The sequence below is a fragment of the Diorhabda carinulata genome, chromosome 7 (genome assembly GCF_026250575.1).
Source record: "Diorhabda carinulata isolate Delta chromosome 7, icDioCari1.1, whole genome shotgun sequence".
In the NCBI taxonomy this organism is placed as follows: Eukaryota; Metazoa; Arthropoda; class Insecta; order Coleoptera; family Chrysomelidae; genus Diorhabda; species Diorhabda carinulata.
The window spans coordinates 22,119,326-22,128,869 of record NC_079466.1 but is presented as its reverse complement, the minus strand read 5'-3'; the positions used below and the strand labels follow the sequence as shown (position 1 = coordinate 22,128,869).

The 9,544-nt window shown below is 32.9% G+C and overlaps 1 protein-coding gene across 3 annotated transcripts in view; it reads left to right on the top strand.

Moving 5' to 3' along the window:
- The first annotated feature begins 7,704 nt into the window (after window positions 1-7,704).
- The window catches only part of LOC130896809 (fat-like cadherin-related tumor suppressor homolog), a 418,340-nt gene continuing 416,500 nt past the window's right edge, over window positions 7,705-9,544 (top strand). For 2 of the 3 annotated variants that reach the window (XM_057805128.1, XM_057805127.1), the window contains exon 1: window positions 7,707-7,935. The gene's annotated coding sequence lies outside the window, so the exon portion shown is untranslated. Of the gene's footprint in view, window positions 7,936-9,544 lie in introns of all 3 variants that reach the window. The other variant, XM_057805125.1, reaches the window with a different exon arrangement.

Genomic DNA, 9,544 nt, shown 5'->3' with positions numbered 1-9,544 from the left:
TTATTGAGATAAACCTTTTTCTACCCTTAAAAACTCATCCCTTTCACTTCCCGAATTCATATCGCCCGTAAATGATTCTTAGGATTATGGACGTTCTATTAAAGGTTTAATATACAGGGTGTGACATTTAAAAAAATGAGATTTTGTTATTTTCAAAATTCAAAACAAAAATAAATAACCAAAATCTTTGTTATTTTAATTTTTCATTGAGATAAACCTTTTTCTACCTTTAAAAACTCATCCGTTCCTTTTCCCCACTTCATAACGACCGTAAAAGATTCTTAGGATTATGGACGTTCTATTAAAGGTTTAATATACAGGGTGTGACATTTAAAAAAATGAGATTTTGTTATTTTCAAACTTCGGAACTCATACAGTAAAAAAAGGCACGAAAAATCCAATAAACCTAAACTTTGTGTTTAAAAATTTATTTTTCAAATGATTCCAGCGAGCTTTTCATTTAGCGGAATTTTCCAAGTATAATGATTTTTCAATAAAAATTCAAATAACCTCAAATATTTCCTAAACCGTGCGGAAATCTAGTAGGTCGGTCTTACGAAAGTTTTTACTACTCAATCAAAAATTGCAATAAAATATAGGGTGTTCCATTTAAAATTCCAAAGTTGATGGCGATACTAAAGAATTAGGACACCCTCTAAAAACCAAAAGTCAATAATCTAAAAATTCCTGTAAATTCAAAGAACTTTGGTAGTTAAAGTTTTTTGATAACTCTCGCAGGTTCTGAGAATAGTATTTAGGTCACCTTATGTTTGACACCCTGTACATTCAGGGCTGATCTCGCAATGATAAGGAAGAAGGGTATTTTTCTGTTATTACAATCAGATCATGAAGACCAATGGGCATTTTTTGAATTGCAATGTTTTTCTTATTTATTTATACGATTTCTATTCGTGGGCTGAATTAATAGACATTGTATCTTATTTAAATACTTTACATCACACTAACTTCAATAATTTATTCAAATTCCTCGATTACTTTCTATTTCGGTCTGTTCATTACGACTATTTATTACAAAACTAACTAAAATGCGCTACACAAGCTCCTTCCTATGAATTATTCAACATAAATAAAGTAAATAAACCGCCTGCTATCATAAAATGATATAATAAAACATCAAACGAATTACGGATATTTCAATCGTACATCAAAGGTTGTCGCTTCCATAATAGCCGGACAGAGCCAGCTCAAGGACCTATTTCCTGTCTTGTTATTTTAGCAACACTACAGTTTACGTTTAGCGCGATATTAGCAATTCTGCTTTCAATTAACATCGTCTTTCAAACTGATTCAAATTGTCATTGTCGAAGAGTTGCATAACCTCAACGGTCCCATGTTGTAGTATCAGGCTACAGGCGAATATGGCTATAATCTGGTTAACAGTTTGTATATTGAGGTACCAATTAAGATCTTTGTTAGAGCAGTACCAAGGTGCATTAACGATGTCCCTGAATACGTTATTTTGGAAACGTTGCATCAATTGAATAGTACTTTCAATTCAATGGCACAGCCCCAAAGTTGTATGCAATATGTCCAAACTGGTTTCATTATCTGTGTGTGTGTGAAAGAAAATAGTTTGAAAGCAAGTCCATCAGCCACAGTTTCAATATTTGATTGTAGAGAAGTAGTTTGTTGTGTGTGGGCAATTTGACGTTCCTTCCTAGAAGCCAGTACATCTTTTTATATTTTATACCAAGTTCTTCGCGTTTCCTTTCAACGTGGACTCTTCAGCGAAGTCTAGCTTGAAGTATCATCCCCAAATACTTTGCATTGTTAGTATAAAGAAGTTGTACGTTGTTTAAATTGACTAGGAATTTTTTATTTAGTTTATTCGTAAATTTAACATGAACAGATCTTCTGTTCAACTTGATACGCCATCTATCAGTCCAGATGTTAATCAGGTCTATGAATATTTCATATTAGCTTCTTCCCTCACCTAATCTAACCTAACCTAACCTAACCTAAACCTAATCTAACCTAACCTAAACCTAACCTAACCCAACCTAACCTAACCAAAATAGCTTTAAATAATAAAGTTATTTGCATTTTTATGGTATACTATTCAAGTAAATCAATTTTTTATAACTTTTATTTTCGTTTTTGTTACGAAAGTTGACATTCTCATCAATAACCCCTTTTCATAAACCATAGACAATTAATCTTTTTTTTTTTCAGATTAACTGATTTCGAGTAATTAATTCTTATGTGCCCCGCACTGTATCGGAGAACCTGTAATCAATTAATCTGAATGGAGTAATCTACCCGGTTTCGTTTGTTTCCAATGCGTTTAAATTCAGAAAACTGCGAGAACGCCGTTTCGATTAAAGTTAACCTAATAAAAATAATGGGTTTCAAAATCATTTAACAATTAATATGGTGCCCTCTGTGACCCTTTATGCATACCCCAACTTTCCCGTTTTCAATCCGCTTCACGTCGAGCACAACAAATCGTTTTAGGTCTTTATTTTGAATATAACTATGATGTATTGTTTATGTGAAACAAATGAGTATGTGAAAGGCATTAGAGCTGATTCTGTTACAAGTCATAACAAATTTGGTATAGGCTTTTTAATGGTTTGCTGAACGCACGCGCGCCCGCCATGTTTAAACGGCGACAATATGAAAGTTTCTGGCACTTCTTCTGAATATGACCGGATAACAAGTTGTATCACCTTTGTCACCAATAAAATTAATTAATGGTGCATTATTAGTGCATCCAACGGTAGGAGCTCATAATTGTATTCAATTAAGACGATGGTTAAATTGCCATGGACATCCTCAAGGTGGAAATAAGGCAGAGTTAGTTGAGAGGTTAGAAGTAAAACTGCATTCTTCTGTAAATATTTAAAAAAAATTCTGACCACTGAAATTGATTGCAAATTTTTAGGGTAAAGAACGCAATTCTTAACCGTGTCCCACTAGATCCAAGTCTAGACAAAGGAAAGTGGCTGAAGCTAGAATAGTCCTTTGTTGAGTTTGTTGTTGAGTTTCCCAATTGTACGGCAAAAATTTTCCATCAACAAGTTTGCCAAAATTATTTGATGAAGCTTCTACCTATGAATATCTGATTTCATCTTGCATAGCAGAGAAAGAAAATTATAATTCTTGTGATGACGATGAAGAAAATGAGACAAACATTTTAGATTAGAGTAAAGTAAAACCTCTAAAAATAGGGAAGCTATATATAAGTCAAAAGCTACTCTGTCCAGGTTATGATAAATTCTGAAAGACTTTATTTACATGATGAATCCCTTGGAACCGACCATCACCTAGACCACAACGCTTAACCCACAAATCACATTTACTACACTTGGAACAAGTGTTTAAATCATTTTTCACTGTTTTTTTAATACGTTTTTGACGGTATTCGAAACAAGGTTTTGGGAAAATATTGATTTTCTGAAAAGGATTTACTTCGTGTATCGCTACGGCATACTCCCTAACAACAATGTTTTTTTGCACCCTTTTTTATTGGTAACATTTTTGATTTTAATAAAAATACTTGTTAAATTTTTATTTATAAATATACGTTCATTTTAATTTCATTGTTCTTTATTTTTTCTTATTTTAAATTGTTTAGAAAACGTAGTGTGTATAGTATGTTTATTTGTAAAATGCCCGAAAAACATGACGGAATTTGAGACATGCGCAGAAAATATTTTTAACTATTTAAAGTTCTATTATCGATGTTGATGTATGTGTGTTTAATGAAGTTTCTTCTGAACATAAGCATCTTGAAAGCATTAAAACAGTCTTTATTGTTCATCGACACATTGAATAAATGTAGCAATTCACAATGCTATACTGTTGAATTTAAAGACTGCAATGATCTATTCAATTCTGTTAACTTTACGACATTGTAGATGTTGCCTGTGAAGAAACCAAAAAGCAATGCTAATTTTGTATGATTGCAATCAGTAGAAGTATGTTCAAATATTCCATAATATGAAATTTTCTACTTGTGGAATGGAATTTCAGGAATATCAGGCAGTACTAGAAGCAAACCTAACCCTGTAACTTATACAAATATTCATAGAAGGTATAAATATCTGAGAAAGTATTCGAATTTTCTATCTACCACAAAACTTATGACTTCTATATTGTTTGTATTGACCTTACTGGAGTCCTTATCTCTAAAAAGCAAACTAATTCTATGTGGCGATCTCAATATTGATTATTCCAGTGTGAGTGCTGGTCAAGAATGTCTTCAGTCAATTTTTGATTCTTTTGGTACGATCATGTATATAACAGCACCAACCAGGATAACTAAGACCAGTTCTAGTACTATAGACTATGTCGTGTCATCGTATGATCCAGAATCCACCGACTGTACTGTCTTTAATTTAGGTCTCATGAAGCAGTGCTAACAAAATTTTCGGTTAAATCCAATACTACAAGTGCTTCTCGCAAATTATGACGTATCTTTTCGGAAAAAAGTTTTCAAAACTTCAAGAACTGTTGTCAAACAACTGGTCTACTAAAGGTTCACGTATATCTGCAAAGAACATACGATCTTCATCTCACCTAAAGAAATTCTTCTTCAAAAATTACGTGAAACTATACAGAAAAATTTATCATGAGACAATAAAACCTGCCAAAGATATTTATTATAATAGGAGACTCGCCAATTCGGGTAATGTTTCTAAAGAAAGATCCATTGTGAATGATCTAATAAAGAAGGCTTCTTCATCTCTACTTCACCCGATAACCTCAAATTTACCAAATTATATAGCACCTTCTCAAGGTCCGTTTTCATATCTCCCGGATGCTAATGAGAATTTACACAGTATCTTTTTTATGCTTTTAGTAGAGCTTCGCAGTACAATTAATGACATGAAAAATAAATAGTCATCTGGAACTGATGGACTTACATTAAAAATGTTTTCGAGTCTCCCAAACTGCACATTAAATCACCTTACCAAATTAACGTTTCATTTCTAAATGGCACTTTGCCCAATTGCCTCAAGACGGCTATAATTGCACCTCTGCATAAAGGAGGAGATAAAAATCAAGCATCGAATTATCGCCCGATTGCACACATAATACTATCCTGCTGAAAATGGATGAAATAGAAGAATAATAATAAAAAAGGATCTGATAAGACACGAGTAATATGATCAATAAAACGGTTTTTAATATATTATCACAAGAAAAGAATGAACTAAACATGGAGAAGTTGTACGGACAGAAAATTGGATGCGAAACCGTTCAAGCTCATATTTATGCAATTGAGAAGGCTAGTCTACTGTTAAGAAAACGAAATAATATACATAGATAAACAAGCAATCTAAAGAACAATTATAAAACCAACAGAACCTAGACTAGTGACACTAAAGTCAGTCTTTGTTGAGAATTCGAAAGCTTGCGAAACGTAGGATAATCGCGGATGAAATTACCAACAGTCTATACTCGCAGATTCGCGCCGGGCTCACAGTATAATTCGCGCTCTAATTTTCTCAATCAAAGTTTATTTGTAGCAGGTTTGGACAGTGAAAACACTACAGCAGGTGCTTTACTACTTTGAGCTTTGGTAATTTATAGTTATACCTTAAAGAAAAAACAATTCAAAAGAAGTACAGAAAACTTTGAACTTCCTGGAGCTTGACATAAGGCGACTCCTAGATAATCAATTTTATTGCGCAATATTACGAATTATTGACCCTTCAAGGTTAATATTGAAGATTGCACAATGATCGAAGAAAAGTTTGAGTAGGGTCAGTATTTTTGTCGTAGAGAGAATTGCCATCTTTGTGGTATGTCAAGAGTAAGGAATATCATGATACAAAGAGATGTTTCCACGGGCAAGCAAAGATAATTGAGGAAAAATTCAATCCTTTGAGAACTAACTACAGGAAAGAGCTTAAGAAACATCTCCAGTGGATGAAATTCGGATCTAGTACAGATATATACCTAACCTACTTTGGGGTATTATAATAAAATGTTTTTTTTTACACGAACAGGAGTCCCCATCGGATACTCAGACTACTATACGTAGTCCGGGAGGAGACAGTCAACGTTCTAGTTTGAACAATAATTATACACAGGTATATTTTAATTTATTTTATTTAAATAATTACAAAATTGTATGTTTTACGAGACCATTTTCTCTTGCCAAGAAACTGCAGCTTCGTTGTTACAAAATGCATTGTATTCGTCCGTGTTTGCTTCGCGATATTTAGCGAATTTTTTTATTGATATTTTCCAATGGTGTCAACTGGAAAACTTCCTGAGATGGTCGGTGTATTATTCCTGATTCGTTATCTTCACAAAACATGAATGATGGAGGTGAATATGAAAAGAATTTTCTCAAAACATTGTGTAGATAACAACAAGTCAAAACAATTTTCCTTACTTTTATGGGATCAAAAGGAAAATGCTCTTTGAAATACTCCAAAACGAGTAGCAGCAGTTCGTTTATTATGCAATTCAATTGATCGTTTGGATTCTAAACGCCTTTAAATCTCATTGTACGATAAAATATATTGTACAATATTATTGTGGGGTCTAGGGGCCAGCTTAACCGTATCCAATCATCGTGCTGCTTCAATTTATTCTTATAGTTTTTTCCAATTAACGACCCACAATACCACACGAAAACATTCAATAAGTGAGTGTTCCAATTCTTTATTCCACACGGTACTCATTTTGTATGCAAAGTCGTGGTGTCGAAAACACAACCCGCGAATGTGGAGTCTTGCGCTTGCGAGTCCTTAATCTCGGGACAATTTTCGCCGCGAAGAATATGTTAATCGAATATACACACTCATGCTTCGCACTTGTGTTTAGGTAGTGAGCTAAGTTTCCAAATTCTTAAAATAGCGAGTACCAGGCCTCTAAGTGAATACTGATCGCAGATAATTATGAGCCAAAGTTTGTTTTAATTGAAAATTTCGCAAAACTTCTTCGTAACCTCCCTAAACACATTTCAAATGCCCTTCATTTATAATACAGCAATCGGCTTATCATAACCTTTTACTAAATAATTTGTTGGGTTATCCTTTGATAATATAGTAAGTAATATCAACCCTTAAGTAATTAAACTCATTAAAAATGAATTTGTATACAGAACCGTCGCCAATTTCAATAGACCCTGTATGTGAATGAGATTGAATCATATAGTTTTCATAATATTTCAAAATACGAATGATACATAATAAAATTATCAGTTATATTCGTAATAGTACGATTTTAGTTGAGTTTAAACGAAAACTTTTATGTAATTTCAACTTTTACACCGTAGAACATATAATTTGAAACCCCTCGTATACGGAAACTATAAAATTATTCCGTTCGAATTACTTAAACGAAAATAATACTTTTGACATACCCCGTACGATGTAATTACCTATTAAAGTTGATATTACAGCATCCCGGCCTCTTTCGAAAGCGAACCTTCTTTTATTTCGGGTGGTTGGACCTTTTCTACCACTCCAGTGCCGTTTCACTCAAGTGCGTTTAATTTTTTATTAGGAGTTACAGGTACGAAAATATTTTTATTAAGAGATAAACTCATATCAGATAAAAGGTAAATAGAGATGCAACAGTAGGTGAGCACGTTTGATAGGAGTACCTTGCCCTGATCGTGCCTTCCACTTAGTACGCCTGTGCTCAAAGCTGTGACTAACCTAACTCACGGCAGCCAAGAACTAGAGTGGTGGAAACCGAAGCTGTAAATAGTATAAACGAACAGTGTGGCGTCGGCATGCGACGAGCGATGTCGAATTATTTCGAACGAAACCGGTTCGTTATGTTAAATCATATTATGTAAATAAAGTTTTTATGAAAACTTTTTTTCACTAAAAATTTTTCGTTCGTGAAATTCGCGTGTTTATACTGTATATTAATGTGACTTGTGTATACACAAAGGGGAATTTATTCGAGCAATGGCCTTTGGTGATGGTCACAGTTTGTTTCTAAGTGAGTTTTTCAACAGATACCTTCTAAAACTTGTTTAGATTTTAGCGATAAGGACACTTGAAATGCATTTATTATGAGTAGTAACAGAAACATTCTGTGTATACTTCAATTCATTCACTTATTTTCAAGTTAAATTTTAATCGCGTTATTTATTTATTTATTTAGAACAAAAACTCATGTACATATAAGTCAAATAGTCGTACCTTAAATCAATTATCTCTAATGATTTGTAGTTATTAACATCACATCTGTTTTCTTTAGCAACTATTTAAGAATGCGTGTATAGAATTTGCCTAAAACTAATCTCACTCTCTTGTATATATACCTGAGAGGTTTTCAACAGATGTCATCATGTTGCCAGTCAAAAAGCCTTAGTGAATAATTTACGAAACTGATTTGTTAGATACCTACACAGGTATACAATGTAATAACGATGTACTGTAAAGTTAAAAGGTCACTGACCGGTTTTCTTTCACGATAGGGTCTGTAGGTGAAATGATTGACATGATGCCTAGATTAAATTGATGTTATAAGAACCAATTTTATATTTATGGTAATGATTATATGCGTGAAAGTTGACGTATTGGAAAAAGTATCTTTTTATATGCTACGTATATTGTCATATTTGATTGAGAAAAAGTTTTCTTTCATTATTTTAAAACTGTATGGTAAACTAAATTCCTAGAAGCCCTCAACTTGCAAAACCATAGGCGTACACTTTTTTATTGTGAAAGGATTTTGAAGTATCTCTAGTGGAAATTAGATTTTTCGTCATTCGTTTGTGGGGGTATTTTTTTTATTGATAAATAAGTTTTATACAAATATTTTAAAGAAAATCGTTTTTAGTTGTGTTTTGACTAACAGGTTCGAACAAACCTATAATAGTGTATTATTTGTATAGCCAGGTGTTATGGTAAATATTTGATACTTTTTAGGATCGAGCAGAAAGTCCATAATGAAGATATGACTTGACTATTGAATATTAATTTTCTATCGAACTGTTAATGTTGATCAACTGACGATAGTAAGAACTCATCATTACATGTCAATGTTTCTTCGTCATGTATTTTGTGAAAATTGTAGATAAAATATTTTTTGAAATATTATTATGTTGCGCTGTTGAATTTATAATACTTTTCGAAGAGAAATCTTCGTTTCTATCTCGGATGTCTGTGCTCTGGCAACTCGATAGGACACCACTACATAAATGAGGAAAAATGATGGTATTATCATCTTACCTGAAAGCAGAGTGGATAAATCACGTGTCTCTTTTATTGACATTTACGACTCTCTAGATTTTGCGGTTTGCTTATTCCCACAAAACAAGATTTATTATAAAAACGCAACTTGCTTCTATTCGAGATTAAATTTTTTTATTAAAAACAAAGTATAATAAGAAACATATGATTTTAATTACAAATTTCTTCCTAAGTCTAGTCCATTTCTTCATTTCGTCTGTTTTGTAGTGGTCCCATCGTTTATACTAGCAAAAAGTTCCTCTTTTAAAAAAACTTATTAGTTTCGGGAAAAACTTCGTTTAAACTCAATATTTTACTGTTGATAACGAAGGAGCAGTCTCATCCAGAGTAGAATCTAGTTCAGCTTTCAT